This window comes from Hyperoodon ampullatus (genome assembly GCF_949752795.1).
Source record: "Hyperoodon ampullatus genome assembly, chromosome: 7".
In the NCBI taxonomy this organism is placed as follows: Eukaryota; Metazoa; Chordata; class Mammalia; order Artiodactyla; family Ziphiidae; genus Hyperoodon; species Hyperoodon ampullatus.
This window is the reverse complement of record NC_136920.1, coordinates 2,035,630-2,054,752: the sequence shown is the minus strand read 5'-3', so window position 1 is coordinate 2,054,752 and position 19,123 is coordinate 2,035,630.

Genomic DNA, 19,123 nt, shown 5'->3' with positions numbered 1-19,123 from the left:
GACATTTGTCATCACAAAGCTCCATGACCATTGGCATCACAATGCTCCATGCCATTGTCATCACAATGCTCAATGAAATCTCTCATCACATTGCTCCATGCCCTTGTCATCACAATGCTCCATTACACCTGTCATAACAATGCTCCATGACCCCTGCCATCACAATGTTCCACGGCCTTGTCATCACAAGGCTCCATGACCATTGTCATCACAATGCTCCATGACCTCTGTAATCACAATTTTCCATGCCACTTTTCATCTCAATGCTCCATGAACACTGTCATCACAATGCACCATGCTCATCATCATAATGATTCATGCCATTGTCATCACAATGAAGGCAAAATGCTCCATGTCCTCTGTCATCACAATGCTCCAAACCCTTCTGATCACAATGTTCCATAACACTTGTCATCACATGCCCCATGACGCTCGACATCACAATTATGCAAGGTCTTCTCATCACAATGCTCCATGACCTTTGTCACCACAATGCTCAATACACTTGGCATCACAATGCTCGCTGACACTTGTCATCAGTATGCCTCTTGAAAACTGTCATGACAAGGTTCCATGCATTTTTCATCACAATGATCCATTCCCTTTTCATCACAATGCTCCAAGACCCCTGTTATCACAATGCTCCATGACTCCAGTCATCACAATGCTTCATGACATTTGTCATCACAATGGTCCATGACCTCGTCACACAAAGCTCTGTGACCTTTGTCACCACAATGCTCCATGAAATTTTTATCACAATGCTCTGTGACCCTTGTCATCACAAAGCTCCTTGCCTTGGTCAGCACAATGCTCCATGACCCTTGTGATCACAAAGCTCGATGCGCATGTCAGCACAATACTGCATAACCCATGTCATCAAAATGCACCATGCACTTGTCATCACAATGCTCCACATCCTTGTCATCAAAATGCTCCATAAACCTTGTCATCACAATGCTCCATGCACTTCTCCTCAAAATGCCTTCTAAGAACTGATATCACAATGTTCCATCACTAGTCATCACAATACTCCCTCACCCCTGTCATCACAATATTCCATGACCCCTGTAATCACAATTCTCCATGCCCTTGTCATCACAAAGCTCCATGACGCATGTCATCAGAATGCTCCAACACCCCTGTAATCACAATGCTCCATGCCCCTTTTATCTCAATGCTCCATGAACCCTGTCATCACAATGCACCGTACCCATCACCATAATATTTCATGCTATTGTCATCATAATGAAATCAAAATGCTCAATGACCTCTGTCATCACAATGCACCAAACCCTTCTGATCACAATGTTCCATAACACTTGTCATCACAATGCCCCATGACGCTGGTCATCACAATTATCCATGGTCTTCTCATCACAATGCTCCATGATCTTTGTCATCACAATGCTCAATACACTTAACATCACAATGCTCCCTGACAGTTGTCATCAGTATGCTCCTTGAACCCTGTCATGACAAGGCTCCATGCATTTTTCATCACAAAGATCCATTCCCTTTTCATCACAAAGCTCCAAGACCCCTGTAATCACAATGCTCCATGTCCTTGTCATCACAAAGCTCCATGACGCATGTCATCAGAATGTTCCATTGCCTTCACATCACAATGCTCCATGCTCTTGTAATCACATTGCTTCAAAACCCCTGTAATCTCAATGCTCCATGCACCTTTTCATCAGAATGCTCCATGCCCTTGTCATCACAATGCTCCATGACCCTTGTCATGGCAATGTTCCAAGCCCTTGTCATCAAAATGCTCCATTACCTTTGTCATCACAATCCTCCATGACACTTGGTATCACAATGCTCCATGCCATTGTCATCACAATGGACAATGACATATGTCATCACAATGCACCCTGACACCGGTCTTCACAATACTCCATGACCTTGTCATCACAATGTCCCATGCCCTTGTCATCACAATGCGCCATGCCCACTGTCATCACAATAATCCATGAAACATGTCAGACCAATGTTCCATGCCCATGTCATCACAATGCTCCATGCCCTTGTCATCACAATGCTCCATGACCCCTGTCATCACAATGCTCCGTGACTCCAGTCATCACAATGCTTCATGACCTTTGTCCTCACAATGGTCCATGCCCTCGTCACACAAGTCTCTGTGACCTTTGTCACCACAATGCTCCATGCCCTTGTCATCTCAATGCTCCATGCCCACTGTCATCACAATAATCCATGAAATTTGTCAGACCAATGTTCCATGCCCCTGTCATCACATTGCTCCATGCCCTTGTCATCACAATGCTCCATGACCCCTGTCATCACAATGCTCCGTGACTCCAGTCATCACAATGATTCATGACCTTTGTCCTCACAATGGTCCATGCCCTCGTCACACAAGGCTCTGTGATCTTTTTCACCACAATTCTCCATGAAATTTTCATCACAAGGCTCTGTGTCCCTTGTCATCACAATGCTCCATGCCTTTCTCAGCACAATGCTCCATGACACTTGTCATCAAAAAGCTCCATGCGCTTGTCAGCACAATGCTCCATGACACATGTCATCACAATGTTCCATGCTCTTTTCATCACAATGCTCCATATCCTTTTCATCGCTATGCTCCATAAAACTTGTCATCACAATGCTCCATGCACTTCTCATCAAAATGTTCTCTCACCACATATATCACAATGTTCCATCACTAGTCATCACAATACTCGCTCACCGCTGTCATCACAATGTTCCATGACCACTGTCATCACAGTGCTACATGCCCTTATCATCACAATGCTCCATGACCCCTGACATCACAATGTTCCATAACCCCTGTCACAAATTGCTCCATGACCCATTTCATCACAGTGCTTCATGACCCCTGACATCACAATGTTCCATAACCCCTGTCATCAAAATATTCCATGACCCTTTTATTCAAATTGCTCCATGAACCTGTCATCACAATGCTCCCTGCCCTTCTCATCACAATGCACCACACCCTTGTCATCAAAATGCCCCATGACATTTGTCATCACAAAGCTCCATGACCCTTGGCATCACAATGCTCCATGCCCTTGTCATCACAATGCTCCATTACACCTGTCATAACAATGCTCCATGACCCCTGCCATCACAATGTTCCACGGCCTTGTCATCAAAAGGCTCCATGAGCGTTGTCATCACAATGCTCCAAGACCTCTGTAATCACAATTCTCCATGCCACTTTTCATCTCAATGCTCCATGAACACTGTCATCACAATGCACCATGCCCATCATCATAATGATTCATGCTATTGTCATCACAATGAAATCAAAATGCTCCATGTCCTCTGTCATCACAATGCTCCAAACCCTTCTGATCACAATGTTCCATAACACTTGTCATCACATGCCCCATGACGCTCGTCATCACAATTATGCAAGGTCTTCTCATCACAGTGCTCCATGATCTTTGTCACCACAATGCTCAATACACTTGGCATCACAATGCTCGCTGACACTTGTCATCAGTATGCTCCTTGAACACTGTCATGACAAGGCTCCATGCCTTTTTCATCACAATGATCCATTCCCTTTTCATCACAATGCTCCAAGACCCCTGTTATCACAATGCTCCATGACTCCAGTCATCACAATGATTCATGACCTTTGTCCTCACAATGGTCCATGCCCTCGTCACACAAGGCTCTGTGACCTTTGTCACCACAATGCTCCATGAAATTTTCATCACAATTCTCTGTGTCCCTTGTCATCACAATGCCCCAATTACCCGTGTCATCACAATACTCCATGAATATTTTCAGCCCAATGCTCCATGACCTTCTTATCACAATGCTCCATGACCCTGTCATCACAATGCTCCATGACAACTGTCATCACAGAGCTCCATGACCCCTGACAACACAATGATATGGGAAGCTTGTCATCAAAATGCTCCATGACCCTTGTCATCACAATGCTCCATGCCCTTTTCATCACAATGCTCCATGAAGCCTCTCATCACTTTTCTCCATGCCCTTGTCATTACAAACCTCCATGATCCATGTATAACAGTGTTCCGTGCCCTTGTCATCACAATGCTCTATGCCTACTCTCATCACAATAATCCATGAAACTTTTCAGACCAATGCTCAATGCCCTTGTCATCACAATGCTGCATTGCCCATGTCATAACCATGCTCCATGAACCCTGACATCACAATGTTCTACGGCCTTGTCATCACAAGGATCCAATACCCCTGTAATCACAATGTTCCATGCCCCTTTTCATCAGAATGCTCCATGAGAATTGTCACCACAAGGCTCCATGGTCCTCTCATCACAATGCTCCAGTAGCTTATCATCACACTGGTCCATGCCCAGTTCATCAAAAGGCTCTGTGAAATTTGTCACCACAATGCTCCATGAAATTTTCATCACAATGCTCTTTTACCCATGTCTTCACTATGCTCCATGCCCTTGTCAGCACAATGCTCCATAACGCTTGTCATCACAATGCTCGATACTCTTCTCATCACAATGCTCCTTGCCCTTGTCATTACAATCCTCCATGACACATGTATCAGAGTGTTCCGTGCCCTAGTCATCACAATGCTCCATGCCGAATCTCATCACAATAATCCATGACATTTTCAGACCACTGTTCCATGCCCTTGTCATCACAATGCTCCATTACCCCTGTCATAACAATGCTCCATGACCCCTGCCATCACAATGTTCCACGGCCTTGTCATCCAAGGCTCCAAGCCCTTGTCATCACAGTGCTCCAATACCCGTGTAATCACAATGCTCCATGCCCTTGTCGTCACAAAGATTCATGACGCATGTCATCAGAATGCTCCGTGGCCTTCTCATCACAATGCTCCATGCCCTTGTCATCACAATGCTCCAAGGCCCCTGTAATCACAATGCTCCATGCCCCTTGTTATTACAGTGCTCCATGACGCTCGTCATCACAATTATCCATGATCTTCTCATCCCAATGCTCCACTGTCTTGCTATTACAATGCTCCATGCCCTGGTCATCACAGTGCTCCGTGTCCCATGTCATCACAATTCTCCACGTCCTTGTCATCACAATGCTTCATGACACTTCTTATCAAAATGTTACATGAAATTTTCATCACAATTCTCCATGCACTTGTCATCGCCATGCTCTATGACCCCTGTCATAGCAAGCTCCATGCGCTTGTCATCACAATGCTTCACGAAGTTGTCATCAAAATTCTCAATGGCACTTGTCATCACAATGCTCCATGACCCTTGTCATCACCGTGTCCCAAGCCCTTGTCATCAAAATGCTCCATTACCTTTGTCATCACAATCCTCCATGACAATTGGTATCACAATGCTCCATGCCATTGTCATCACAATGGACAATGACATATATCATCACAATGCTCCCTGACACCTGTCTTCACAATACTCCATGACCTTGTCACCACAATGTTCCATGCCCTTGTCATCACAATGTGCCATGCCCACTGTCATCACAATAATCCATGAAACTTGTCAGACCAATGTTCCATGCCCCTGTCATCACAATGCTCCATGCCCTTGTCATCACAATGCTCCATGAGCCCTGTCATCACAATGCTCCGTGACTCCAGACATCACAATGCTTCATGACATTTGTCATCACAATGGTCCATGCCCTCGTCACACAAGGCTCTGTGACATTTGTCACCACAATGCTCCATGTCCTTGTCATCACAATGCTGCATGCCCACTGTCATCACAATAATCCATGAAACTTGTCAGACCAATGATCCATGCCCTCTTCACACAAGGCTCGGTGATCTTTGTCACCACAATGCTCCATGAACTTTTCATCACAATGCTCTTTGTCCCTTGTCATCACAATGCTCCATGCCTTTGTCAGCACAATGCTCCATGACACTTGTCATCAAAATGCTCCATGCGCTTCTCAGCACAATGTTCTCTGACCAATGTCATCACAATGCGCCATGCACTTGTCATCACAATGCTCCACATCCTTTTCATCGCTATGCTCCATAAAATTTGTCATCACAATGCTCCATGCACTTCTCATCAAAATGCTCTCTCAACACATATATCACAATGTTCCATCACTAGTCATCACAATACTCCCTCACCTCTGTCATCACAATGTTCCATGACCCCTGTCATCACAGTGCTACATGCCTTTATCACCACAATGCTCGATGACCCCTGACATCACATGTTCCATAACCCCTGTCACAAAATGCTCCATGACCCATTTCATCACAATGCTTCATGACCCCTGACATCACAATGTTCCATAACCCCTGTCATCAATATATTCCATGACCCTTTTCATCAAATTGCTCCATGACGCTGTCATCACAATGCTCCCTGCCCTTCTCATCACAATGCACCACGCCCTTGTCATCAAAATGCCCCATGATATTTGTCATCAAAGAGCTCCATTACCCCTGTCATAACAATGATCCATGACCCCTGCCATTCAAGGTTCCACGGCCGTGTCATCACAAGCCTCCATGACCCTTGTCATCACAATGCTCCAAGACCCCTGTAATCACAATGCTCCATGCCCTTGTCATCACAAAGCTCCATGACGCATGTCATCTGAATGTTCCATAGCCTTCTCATCACAATGCTCCATGCCCTTGTCATCACAATGCTCCAACAACCCTGTAATCACAATGCTCCATGCCCCTTTTCATCTCAATGCTCCATGAACCCTGTCATCACAATGCACCGTGTCCATCACCATAATATTTCATGCTATTGTCATCACAATGAAATCAAACTGCTCAATGATCTCTGTCATCACAATGCCCCAAACCTTTCTGATCACAATGCTCCATATCACTTGTCATCACAATGCCCCATGAGGCTAGTCATCACAATTATCCATGGACTTCTCATCACAATGCTCCATGATCTTTGTCATCACAATGCTCAATACACTTATCATCACAATTCTCCCTGACAGTTGTCATCAGTATGCTCCTTGAACCCTGTCATGAGAAGGCTCCATGCATTTTTCATCACAATGATCCATTCCCTTTTCATCACAATGCTCCAAGACCCCTGCAGTCACAATGCTCCATGTCCTTGTCATCACAAAGCTCCATGACGCATGTCATCAGAATGCTCCATTGCCTTCTCATCACAATACTCCATGCCCTTGTCATCACAATGCTTCAAAACCACTGTATTCTCAATGCTCCATGAACCTTTTCATCAGAATGCTTCATGACCCATTTCATCAAAATGCTCCATGACCCCTGACATCACAATGTTCCATAACCCCTGTAATCAAAATGCTCCATGACCTTTGTCATCACAAAGCTCCCTGACCCTTGGCATCACAATGCTCCATGCCATTTCATCACAATGCTACATGAAACCTCTCATCACATTGCTCCATGCCCTTGTCATCACAATGCTCCTTGACTTCAGTCATCACAATGCTTCATGACATTTGTCATCACAATGGTCCATGACCTCGTTACACAAAGCTCTGTGACCTTTGTCACCACAATGCTCCATGATCTTTTAATCACAATGCTCTGTGACCCTTGGCATCACAACGCTCCATGCCTTTGTCAGCACAATGCTCCATGACCCTGTTCATCACAATGCTCCATGAGCTTGTCAGCACAATGCTGCATGACCGTTGTCATCACAAGGCGCCATGCGCTTGTCAACACAATGCTTCACATCTTTGTCATAACAATGCACCATAAAACTTGTCATCACAATACTCCATGCACTTCTCAAGAAAATGCTCTATCACCACTGATATCACAATGTTCCATCACTAGTCATCACAATACTCCCTCACACTTGTCATCACAATGTTCCATGACACCAGTCATCACAATACTACATGCCCTTATCGTCACAATATACCACTCCCTTGTCATCAAAATGCTCCATGACCTTTTTCATCAAAAAGCTCCATGACCCTTGGCATCACAATGCTCCATGCCATTGTCATCACAGTGCTCCATGAATCCTCTCATCATATTGCTCCATGCCCTTGTCATCACAAAGCTCCAAGACACTTGTCATCACAATGCTCGATGGCCTTCTCATCACAATGCTCCATGCCCTTGTCATTACAATCCTCCATGACCCATGTATCAAAGTGTTCCTTGCCCTTGTCATCACAATGCTCCATGCACACTCTCATCACAATAATCGATGAAACTTTTCAGACCAATGCTCCATGCCCTTTTCATCACAATGCTCCATTACCCCTGTCATAACAATGCTCCATGACCCCTGCCTTCACAAGGTTCCACGACCTTTTCATCACAAGACTCCATGACACTTGTCATCACAATGCTCCAAGACCCTGTAATCACAATGCTCCATGCCCTTGTCATCACAAAGCTCCATGACGCATGTCATCAGAATTCTCCATGGCCTTCTCATTCACAATGCACCATGTCCTTGTCATCACAATGGTCCATGACCGCTGTCATCACAATGCTCCATGACCACAGTCATCACAACGATCCATGACCCCTGACAACACAATGATCCGGGACTCATGTCATCAAAATGCTCCATGAACCTTGTCATCACAATGATCCATGCCCTTGTTATCCCAATGCTCCATAACCCCTGTAATCACAATGTTCAGTGACGCTTGTCTTCACAGTGCTCCATAACCCTTGTCATCAAAATGTTCTATGCATTTGTCAGCAAAATGCTTCATGAACTTGTCATCACAATGCTCCATGACACTTGTCATCAGAATGCTCCTTGAACCCTGTCATGAAGAGCTCCATGCCTTTTCCATCACAATGCCCCATGCCCTTTTCATCAAAATACTCGATGCCATTGTCATCACAATACTCTAAAAGCTTGTCATCAGAATGTTCCATGACCCTTGTCATCACAATGCTCCATGACCCCTGTCATCACAATGCTCCATGACCCCTGTCATCACAATGCTCCATGCCCCTTCTCATTACAGTGCTGCATGACGCTCGACATCACAATTATCCATGGTCTTCTCATCACAGTGCTCCACGGTCTTGCCATCACAATGCTCCATGACACTTCTCATCACAATGTTACATGATCTTGTCATCACAATTCTCCATGCACTTGTCAACGCAATGCTCCATGACCCCTGTCATAGCAAGCTCCAAGTGCTTTTCATCACAGTGCTTCACGACATTGTCATCAAATTTCTCAATGGCCGTTGTCATCACAGTGCTCCATGCCCTTGTCATCACAGTGCTCCATGATCATTGTCAACAAAATCTCCAAGCCTTGTCAAAACAATGCTCCATTACCTTTGTCATCACAATCCTCCATGACACTTGGCTTCACAATGCTCCATGCCATTGTCATCACAATGCACCAAGACATATGTCATCACAATGCTCCCTGACACCTGTCTGCACAATAATCCATGACCTTCTCATAACAATGCTCCATGCCCTTGTCATCACAATGTACCATGCCCACTGTCATCTCAATAATGCATGAAACTTGTCAGACCAAAGCTCCATGCCCCTGTCATCACAATGCTCCATGCCCTTGTCATCACAATGCTCCGTGAATCCAGTCATCACAATGCTTCATGACCTTTGGCATCAAAATGGTCCATGCCCTCGTCATCACAGGGCTCTCTGAAATTTGTCACCTTAATGCTCCATGAAGTTTTCATTCACAATGCTCTGTGACCCTTGCCATCACAATGCTCCATGCCTTTGTCAGCAGAGTGCTCCATGACCCTTCTTATCACAATGCTCCATGCGCGTGTTATCAAAATTTTCCACAAACTTGTCATCAAAATGCTTCATAAAATTTTCATCACAATGCTCCATGTACATCTCATCAAAATGCTCTCTCACCACTGATATCAAAATGTTCCATCACTAGTCATCACAATACTCCGTCACCCCTGTCATGACAATGTTCCACGGCCTTGTCATCACAAGGCTCCATGACCCTTGTCATCACAATGCTCCAAGACCCCTGTAATCACAATGCTCCATGCTATTGTCATCACAAAGCTCCATGACGCATGTCATCAATCTGCTCCATGGCCTTCTCATCACAATGCTCCATGCCCTTGTCATCACAATGCTCCATGACCTCTGTCATCACAGTGCTCCATGACACAAGACAACACAATGATCCGGGACTCTTGTCATCAAATTGCTCCATGACCCTTGTTATCACAATGATCCATGCCCTTGCCATCCTAATGCTCCATGACCCCTGTAATCACAATGTTCCATGACACTTGTCATCACAGTGTTCCATGACCCTTGTCATCAAAATGCTCCATGCATTTGTCAGCAAAATGCTACATGACCTTGTCATCACAATGCTCCATGTGCTTGTCATCACAATACTACATTCCCATTGTCATCAAATCCCTCCATGAAACTTGGGTTCACAATGCTTCATGCCCTTGTCATCACAATGCTCCATGCACCTTGAAATGAAAATGATACATGACTTCTGTCATCACAATGCTCAAAACCCTTGTGATCACAATGTTCCATAACATTTGTCATCACAACTCTCCATGATGCCTGTCATCACAATGCTCCATGACATTTGTCATCACAATGCTCAATACACTTGTCATCACAATGCTCCCTGACACTTGTCGTCAGAATGCTCCTTGAACCCTGTCATGAAAAGGCTCCATGTCTTTTTCATCACAATGCTCCATGCCCTTTTCATCACAATGCTCCATGCCATTGTCATCACATTACTCCACAAGCTTGTCATCAGAATGGTCCATTACCCTTGTCATCACAATGATCCATGACACCTGTCATCAGAATGCTCTATGCCCCTTGTCATTACAGTGCTCCATGACGCTCATCATCACAATTATCCATGTTCTTCTCATCACAGTGCTCCACGGTCTTTCCATCACAATGCTCCATGCACTGGTCATCACAATTATACATGTCCTTATCATCAAAATGCTCCATGACACTTCTCATCACAATGTTACATGCTCTTGTCAATACAATTCTCCATGCACGTGTCAGCTCAATGCTCCATGACCCCTGTCATAGCAAGCTCGGTGCGCTTGTCATCACAATGCTTCACGACCTTCTCATCAAAATTCTCAATGGCCCTTCTCCGCAAAATGCTCCAAGATCTTGTCATCACAGTGCTCCATGACCCTTGTCATCACGATGCTCCAGGCCCTTGTCATCACAATGCTCCATTACTTTGTCATCACAATCCTCCATGACACTTGGCCTCACAATGCTCCATGCAATTTTCATCACAATGGACCATGACTTATGTCATCACAATGCTCCTTGACACCTGTCTTCAGAATACTCCTTGACCTTGTCATCACAAAGTTCCATGCCCCTGTCATCACAATGTGCCATGCCCACTCTCATCACAATAATCCATAGAAATTGTGAGAGCAATGCTCCATGCCCCTGTCATCAAAATGATCCATGCCCTTGTCATCACAATGCTCCATGACCCCTGTGATCACAATGCTCCGTGACTCCAGCAACCACAATACTTCATGACCTTTGTCATCAAAATGGTCCATGCCCACATCATCACAATGTTCCGTCATCTTTGCCATCACAATGCTACATGCAATTGTCATCACAATGCTCCATGACGCCTGATATCACAATGTTCCATAACCCCAGCATCAAAAAGCTCCATGACCCTTTTCATCACAAGGCTCCATGGCCCCTGACATCACAATGTTCCATATCCCCTGTCATCAAAATGTTCCATGACACTTTTCATCAAATTGCTCCATGACCCTGTCATCACAATGCTCCCTGCCCTTCTCATCACAATGCACAACGCCCTTGTAATCAAAATGCTGCATGACGTTTGTCATCACAAAGCTCCATGACCCTTGGCATCACAATGCTCCATGCCATTGTCATCACAATGCTCCATGAACCCTTTCATCACATTGCTTCATGCCCTTGTCATCACAAAGCTCCATGACGCTTGTCATCACAATTCTCGATGACCTTCTATTCACAATGCTCTATGCTCTTGTCATTACAATCCTCCATGACCCATGTATCACAGTGTTCCTGGCGCTTGTCATCACAATGCTCCAGGCGCACTCTCAGCACAATAATCCATGAAACTTTTCATACCAATGCTCTATGCCCTTCTAATCACAAATCTCCATTACCTTTGTCATAAAAATGATCCATGACCCCTGCCATCACAATGTTCCACAGCCTTGTCATCACAATGCTCCATGACACTTGTCATCACCATGCTCCAAGACCGTGTAATCACAATGCTCCATGCCCTTGTCATCACAAAGCTCCATGATGCATGTCATCAGAATGCTCCATGGCCTTCTCATCACAATGCTCCATGCCCTTGTCATCACAATGCTCCAAGACGCCTGTAATCACAGTGCTCCATGCCCCTTTTCATCTCAATGCTCCATGAACCCTGTCATCACAATGCACCATGCCCATCATCATAATGCTTCATGCTATTGTCATCACAATGAAATCAAAATGCTCCATGACCTCTGTCATCACAATTCTCCAAACCCTTGTGATCACAATGTTCATAACACTTGTCATCACAACGCCCCATGACTCTCGTCATCACAATTATCCATGGTCTTCTCATCACAATGCTTCATGACCTTTGTCATCACAATGCTCAATACACTGGTCATCACAATACTCCCTGACAGTTGTCATCAGTATGCTCCTTGAACCCTGTCATGACAAGGCTCCATGCCTTTTTCATCACAATGATCCATGCCCTTTTCATCACAATGCTCCAAGACCCCTGTAATCACAATGCTCCATGCCCTGGTCATCAGAAAGCTTCAGGACGCATGTCATAAGTATGCTCCATGACCACTGTCATCACAATTCTCTATGACCCCTTACAACACAATAATCTGGGACGGTTGTCATCACAATGCTCCATGATCATTGTCATCACAATGCTCAATACACTTGTCATCACAATGCTCTCTGACACTTGTTGTCAGAATGCTCCTTGAAACCTGTAATGAAAAGGCTCCATGCATTTTTCATCACAATGATCCATGCCCTTTTCATCACAATGATCCATGCCATTTTCATCACAATACTCCACAAGCTTATCATCAGAATGCTCCATGACCCTTGTCATCACAATGCTCCATGACCCGTCTTCACAATGTTCCAGGACCCCTGTCATCACAATGCTCCATGATGCCTGTCATCAGAATGCTCCATGCCCCTTGTCATTACAGTGCTCCATGACGCTCATCATCACAGTTATCCATGGTCTTCTCATCACAGGGCTCCACGGTCTTGCCATCACAATGCTCCATTCCCTGGTCATAACAATGCTCCATGTCCCTTGTCATCACAATTCTCCACGTCCTTGTCATCACAATGCTCCATGACACTTCTCATCACAATGTTACATGCTCTTGTCATCACAATTCTCCATGCATCTGTCATCGCAATGCCCCATGACACCTGTCATAGCAAGCTCCATGCCTTTTTCATCAAAATGCTTCATACATTTTCATCAAAATTCTCAGTGTCCGTTGTCATCACAGTGCTCCATGCCCTTGTCATCACAATGCTCCATGTCCCTTGTGATCACAATGCTCCAAGCCGTTGTCATCACAATGCTCCATTACCTTTGTCATCACAATCCTACTTGACACTTGGCATCACAATGCTCCATGACATTGTCATCTCAATGGACCATGACATATGTCATCACAACGCTCCCTGTCACCTGTCTTCACAATATTCCATGACCTTGAAATCACAATGTTCCATGCACTTGTCATCAAAATGCACCATGTCCACCTTCATCACAATAATCCATGAAACTTGTTAGACCAATTTTGAATGCCACTGTCATCAAAATGCTCCATGCCCTTTTCATCACAAAGCTCCATGACGCCTGTCATCAGAATGCTCCATAGCCTTCTCATCACAATGCTCCATGCCCTTGTCATCACAGTGTTCCAAGACCACTTTAATCACAATGCTCCATGCCCCTTTTCATCTCAATGCTCCATGGACCCTGTCATCACAATGCACCATGCCCATCATCATAATGCTTCTTGCTATTGTCATCACAATGAAATCAAAATGCTCCATGACCTCTGTCATCACAATGTTCCAAACCCTTGTGATCACAATGTTCCATAACTCTTGTCATCACAACGCCCCATGACGCTCGTCATCACAATTATCCATGGTTTTCTCATCACAATGCTCCATGATTTTGTCATCACAATGCTCAATACACTTGTCATCACAATGCTCCCTGACACTTGTCGTCAGTATGCTCCTTGAACCCTGTCATGAGAAGGCTCCATGACTTTTCCATCACAATGATCCATGCCCTTTTCATCACAACGCTCCAAGACCCCTGTAATCACAATGCTCCATGCCTTTGTCATCACAAAGCTCCATGACGCATGTCATCAGAACGCTCCATGGTCTTCTCAACCCAATGCTCCATGCTCTTCTCATCACAATGCTCCAAGACCCCTGTAATCACAATTCTCCATACCCCTTTTCATCAGAATGCTCCATGAGACTAGTCATCACAAGGCTCCATGGTCTTCTCATTACAATGCTCCAGGACCTTGTCATCACAATGCTCCATGACCCATGTCATCACAATACTCCATGAACATTTTCAGCCCAAAGCTCCATGACCTTCTCATCTCACTTCTCCATGACCCTTGTCATCACAATGCTCCATGACCACTGTCATCACAACCCTCCATGACCCCTGACAACACAGTGATCCGGGACTCTTGTCATCAAAATGCTCCATAACACTTGTCATCACAATGATCCATGCCCTTGTCATCCCAATGCTCCATGACCCCTGTAATCACAATGCTCCATGACGCTTGTCATCACAGTGCTCCGTGACACTTGTCATCACAATGCTCCATGCCTTTGTCAGCAAAATGCTACATGACCTTGTCATCACATTCCTCCATGACCCTTGGGATCACATTGCAACATGCTCTTGTTATCTCTGTCTTTATTTTCTGGTTTTTACAGATATTCGGATGTCTCTTTTGACCGGTGGGAAGTGCCAATACTTTGTAGTGTGGATTTGCATTGCGGGCTTGCTTGATTGGCCAAAAAGGGCGTATTCATTTTCTCCTGAATATATTCAGCAGAAAATGCATACGTCCTTTTTGGCCAAGTGCATCATTGTCGAAGTTGTTACGCTTTTCCTGTGCTTTAAAGGCGATTCCAATTTACCACTTGAAATATGTTTTGTGCAATTCTGCCTCATTTTCAAGTCTGCTTCGTTGTCTTCCCTCAACAGATTTTTGGAAGAGAGTTGTCCTTTATAACTCTGCAGATTTGTGAATTGCTGTGCCCCTGAGCTCCAATTTTCAACTCGTGTTTTTGTGAGCTTACCGCAAATCCACAACTTTGCTACAGGACCTATACTGGTTCCGGGGGTGCAGGCTGACGCTTTGGATAATTCTTCCTTCCAGATGGGAAATTAGAGTGACATGTGTCCGTCCAAATGCCTACAGCTACTCTCTGATTGGTTCTCCCACTTCCCTTTCATCCACAGCACAATTTACAAACTGTGTGAAGCAGGAGCTTATAGGGGCTGACTCTCCAAGTTGGGAGATTGATAGTAAAGCAGTTGGAATGCCAAACTGGAGCACAAGGAGAGGAAAAATTAGGAGCCTTTTAGAAACCTTTTGCCATCACAGGGTGTCCATTCTCTAGGTTTCCCATACATGTTATAACTGTAGTGATATTCCCTTCTACCTGGAAAGATGGGACCCATGGAATGTGTGGCATGCATTACTGGATTAAAGGGTCTGCATTTTCTCACCCTATCTCACCAGTCCTCTCAGCCCCAAGTGTCCAGCCTTATGTCTCATCTAGCTGTCTTTGCACATAGGGTCATTCCAGGTTTCATCAGAACCCCTGAAGGAATTGTATAAGAATTTCGCTGTTTTTTTTTTGTTTTGTTTTTGAAATTCATTTTTATAACGGGGTTGAGCTGATTTTCACCGACATGTTTATGCCGGTCTAGACACACTTGATTCCCTTATGGAGACATATCAATATATAGGTTTTAAGATTCTTACTAGTCAGATATATTCCTGTTTTGGGAATTGGGGTTTTGAGTCCCGTTCACTGAGGAAGGTGTAGGTTTTGTCTATTCTGTATTTGCTTCATGGAATGGTACATGTGCTAATATCAAACTCTGGTTTTATGCATCACACCAACTCTCCTTCCCCCTTAAGCAGGCATAAGAGTGTTTTCTCAATGTGAGACTGTGTTCTCTTTCCTCAGTTCATGTGTAGCCATGTTTACAGGACCTTCATAAGTGATATCTTATCATAAGTTTCTTTTTCGCTGTGACTTAGTTCACTTAGAATCATCGTACCTTAATCCACTCATTATGCTGCTACTGGCCTTATGACATTGATTTCATGTCTGAGTGATATTCCATTGTACAAAATTACCACAAATTCTTTACGCAATTTTCTCTTTCCTGGAATATTTAAGTTGTACTGAAGTTGAGGTTCTTGTATGCAGATCAGCCGTAAACTTGGGGTGCCTGTGTCTTGTTGATATTTAGTCTTCCCAAGTTATATGCCCATGAGTGGAAGTGCCCTATGCTCGGTAGCTTTGTATTTTAGCTGTTTTAGGAAACAGCATACACTTCTTCAGAGTGGCTCTTTGATATTTATACCCCACCCATTAGCGTGACTAGCTCCCTGTTCTCCATGTCCTCTCCTGCATTTCTGGTTTGTACACATTTTTTGGATGGCCTTTCTGAGCAGTGGAAATTGAGACTTCTTTGTTGTGCAGATTTGCATTTCCCGCTTGCTTGGTTGGCCAAAAACTCTGTATGTGTTTTTTTCCTGAAGATATTCATGAAAAAAACGCATACACCCTTTTGCCCAACTACATCACTTTAGAAATTCTGCTGCTTTTCATATGCTTTAAATGTGAGTCCAATCTCCCTTTTGAAATCTGTTTCCTGCAATTCTGCCTCTCATTCAGATCCTCTTCGTTGCCTTACCTGAATATATTTTTGGACGTTGGTTATCATTTTTATCTTTGCAGGTCTTTGAATTGTCTGCTCCTGAGCTCCATTTTGCAACTCGCTTTTTTTTTTTTTGAGCTGGCCGCCAAACCATTGTATTGTTTCCGGCCCTATTCTTGTTCTGGGGAGGCAGGCTGAGCCTTTGGTTAATTTTTCTTCCTAATGGGAAATTAGAGTGACATGTGCCTGTCAAAACTCCTACAGCTAGTCTCTCATTGGTTCCCCCTCTTCCCGTTTATCCTCTGCACAAATTGCAAACTGTGTGAAACAGGAGGTTAAAGGTGCTGATTCTCCAAGTGGGGAGATTGTAGTAATTTGGCTGGAATGGCGACCCCCAGCACCAGGAGATCAAAAATGAGGTGCATTTTAGACCCCTTTCCTGATCACACGGTGTACATTCATCTCTGTCTCCCAGGCATGTTTTCGCTGTCAGAAGATTCCCTTGAACCTGCAGATTCGGGAACCATGGAATGGGAATCAGGCAGTATTACTTTAAAAGGTCTGCATTTCCTCACCCAGCCTCTCTAATATCTCTTAGCATGCATAGCTTCCAGCCTTATATATCATCCTGCTGTGGGTCTACATGTGTTCAATCTATGTTACATCATAGCCCTTCAACAAAAGTTGTAAGAATTTTTGTCTGTCTCACTGTTTTTATAAATATTTTTAAATTTATTTTTATATTGGTTACAGCTGATTTTCAAAGCTCTGTTTTTTGCTGCTGTACATCCACTTGATTCATGTACTGTGAGACAACAATAAATTCTTTTTCAGATGCTTACCATTCATATGTATTATTTTCCAGTGACTTGAGTGGGCTGAGTGCAGTTCTTTGAGGTACCGTGTAGGCCTTGTCAGTTATTCAATATGGTACTTGGAATGGTATCTTTGCTAATTTCAAGCTCCTGGATAACACCTCCCCTTCCTCACCTTTCCCATTTAGCAGCCTTATGTCTATTTTCTACATATTTGACTATGTTTCTGTTTTGTAATTTATTTCATGTGTAGCCATTTTTGATTCCACCTTTAAGTGACATCTTATGATATGTGTCTTTTTCTTTCTGACATACGTCACTTAGAATGATCGTATGTAACTCCTCCAGAGTTGTTACAACTGGCCTTATTTCATTGATTTCTGGATGAGTAATATTCCACTCTACATAAGTACCTCATCTCTTTTATCCATTTTATCCTTCCAGGGACATTTAGGTTATATCCAAGTTGAGGCCCTTTTTAACAGAGAGGTGGTAAACGTTGGGGTGCCTGTTTTCTGTCGATTTTTGTTTTTCCCAAGGTATACGCCCATGAGTGCAAGTGCCCTATGCTCTGTAGCTCATTTTTTAGATGTTTTAGCAAACACAATACAATTCTCCAGAGTGGCCGTTGGCAAATTACATTTCCACTATCAGCCTCACAGGGCTCCCTTTTCTCCTCACCCTGTCCTGCATTTCGGGTGCTTACATTTTATGTGGATGGCCCTTTTGACTGATGTGAAGTGATACATTTTGTAGTATTGATTTCCAGTGCCCAACTGTTTGGTTGGATAAAAAGTGTGTATGGCCTTTACTTGAATATATTCAGAAAAAATGCATACGCCCTTTTTGGTCAACTGCATCATTGGTGATGTTCAGCCCCTTTTCTTGTGCTTTAATGGGGAGTCCTTTCTACCTCTTCAAATCTGTTTCCTGCCACTCTCCCTTGCTTACAAGTCCTTTTCTGTGACTTACCTCAAGACATTTTTTGATGATAGATATTTTCAACTCTGCCGTTTCATGAATTTTGGTGCCCCTGAGTTCGATTTTTCAACTTGTGTTTTTGGAAACTGGACACAAAACAGTGGGATTTCCTCTAGTCCTATTCTGTTTCCGTGGGCAATTCTAGCCTTTGATGAATTTGTCTTCCGGATTGGAAATTAGAGTGGCATGTGCCTGTCCAAACACCTAGGACTTGTCTCTAAATTTTTCTCATCCTTCCGCTTCATCCTCTGGACAAATTCCAAACTGTGTGCAACAGGATGTTGACGGTGCTGATATCCCCAAGTGAGGAGATTGTTAGGAAAGATGCTGGAGGTGTGAACCCGAG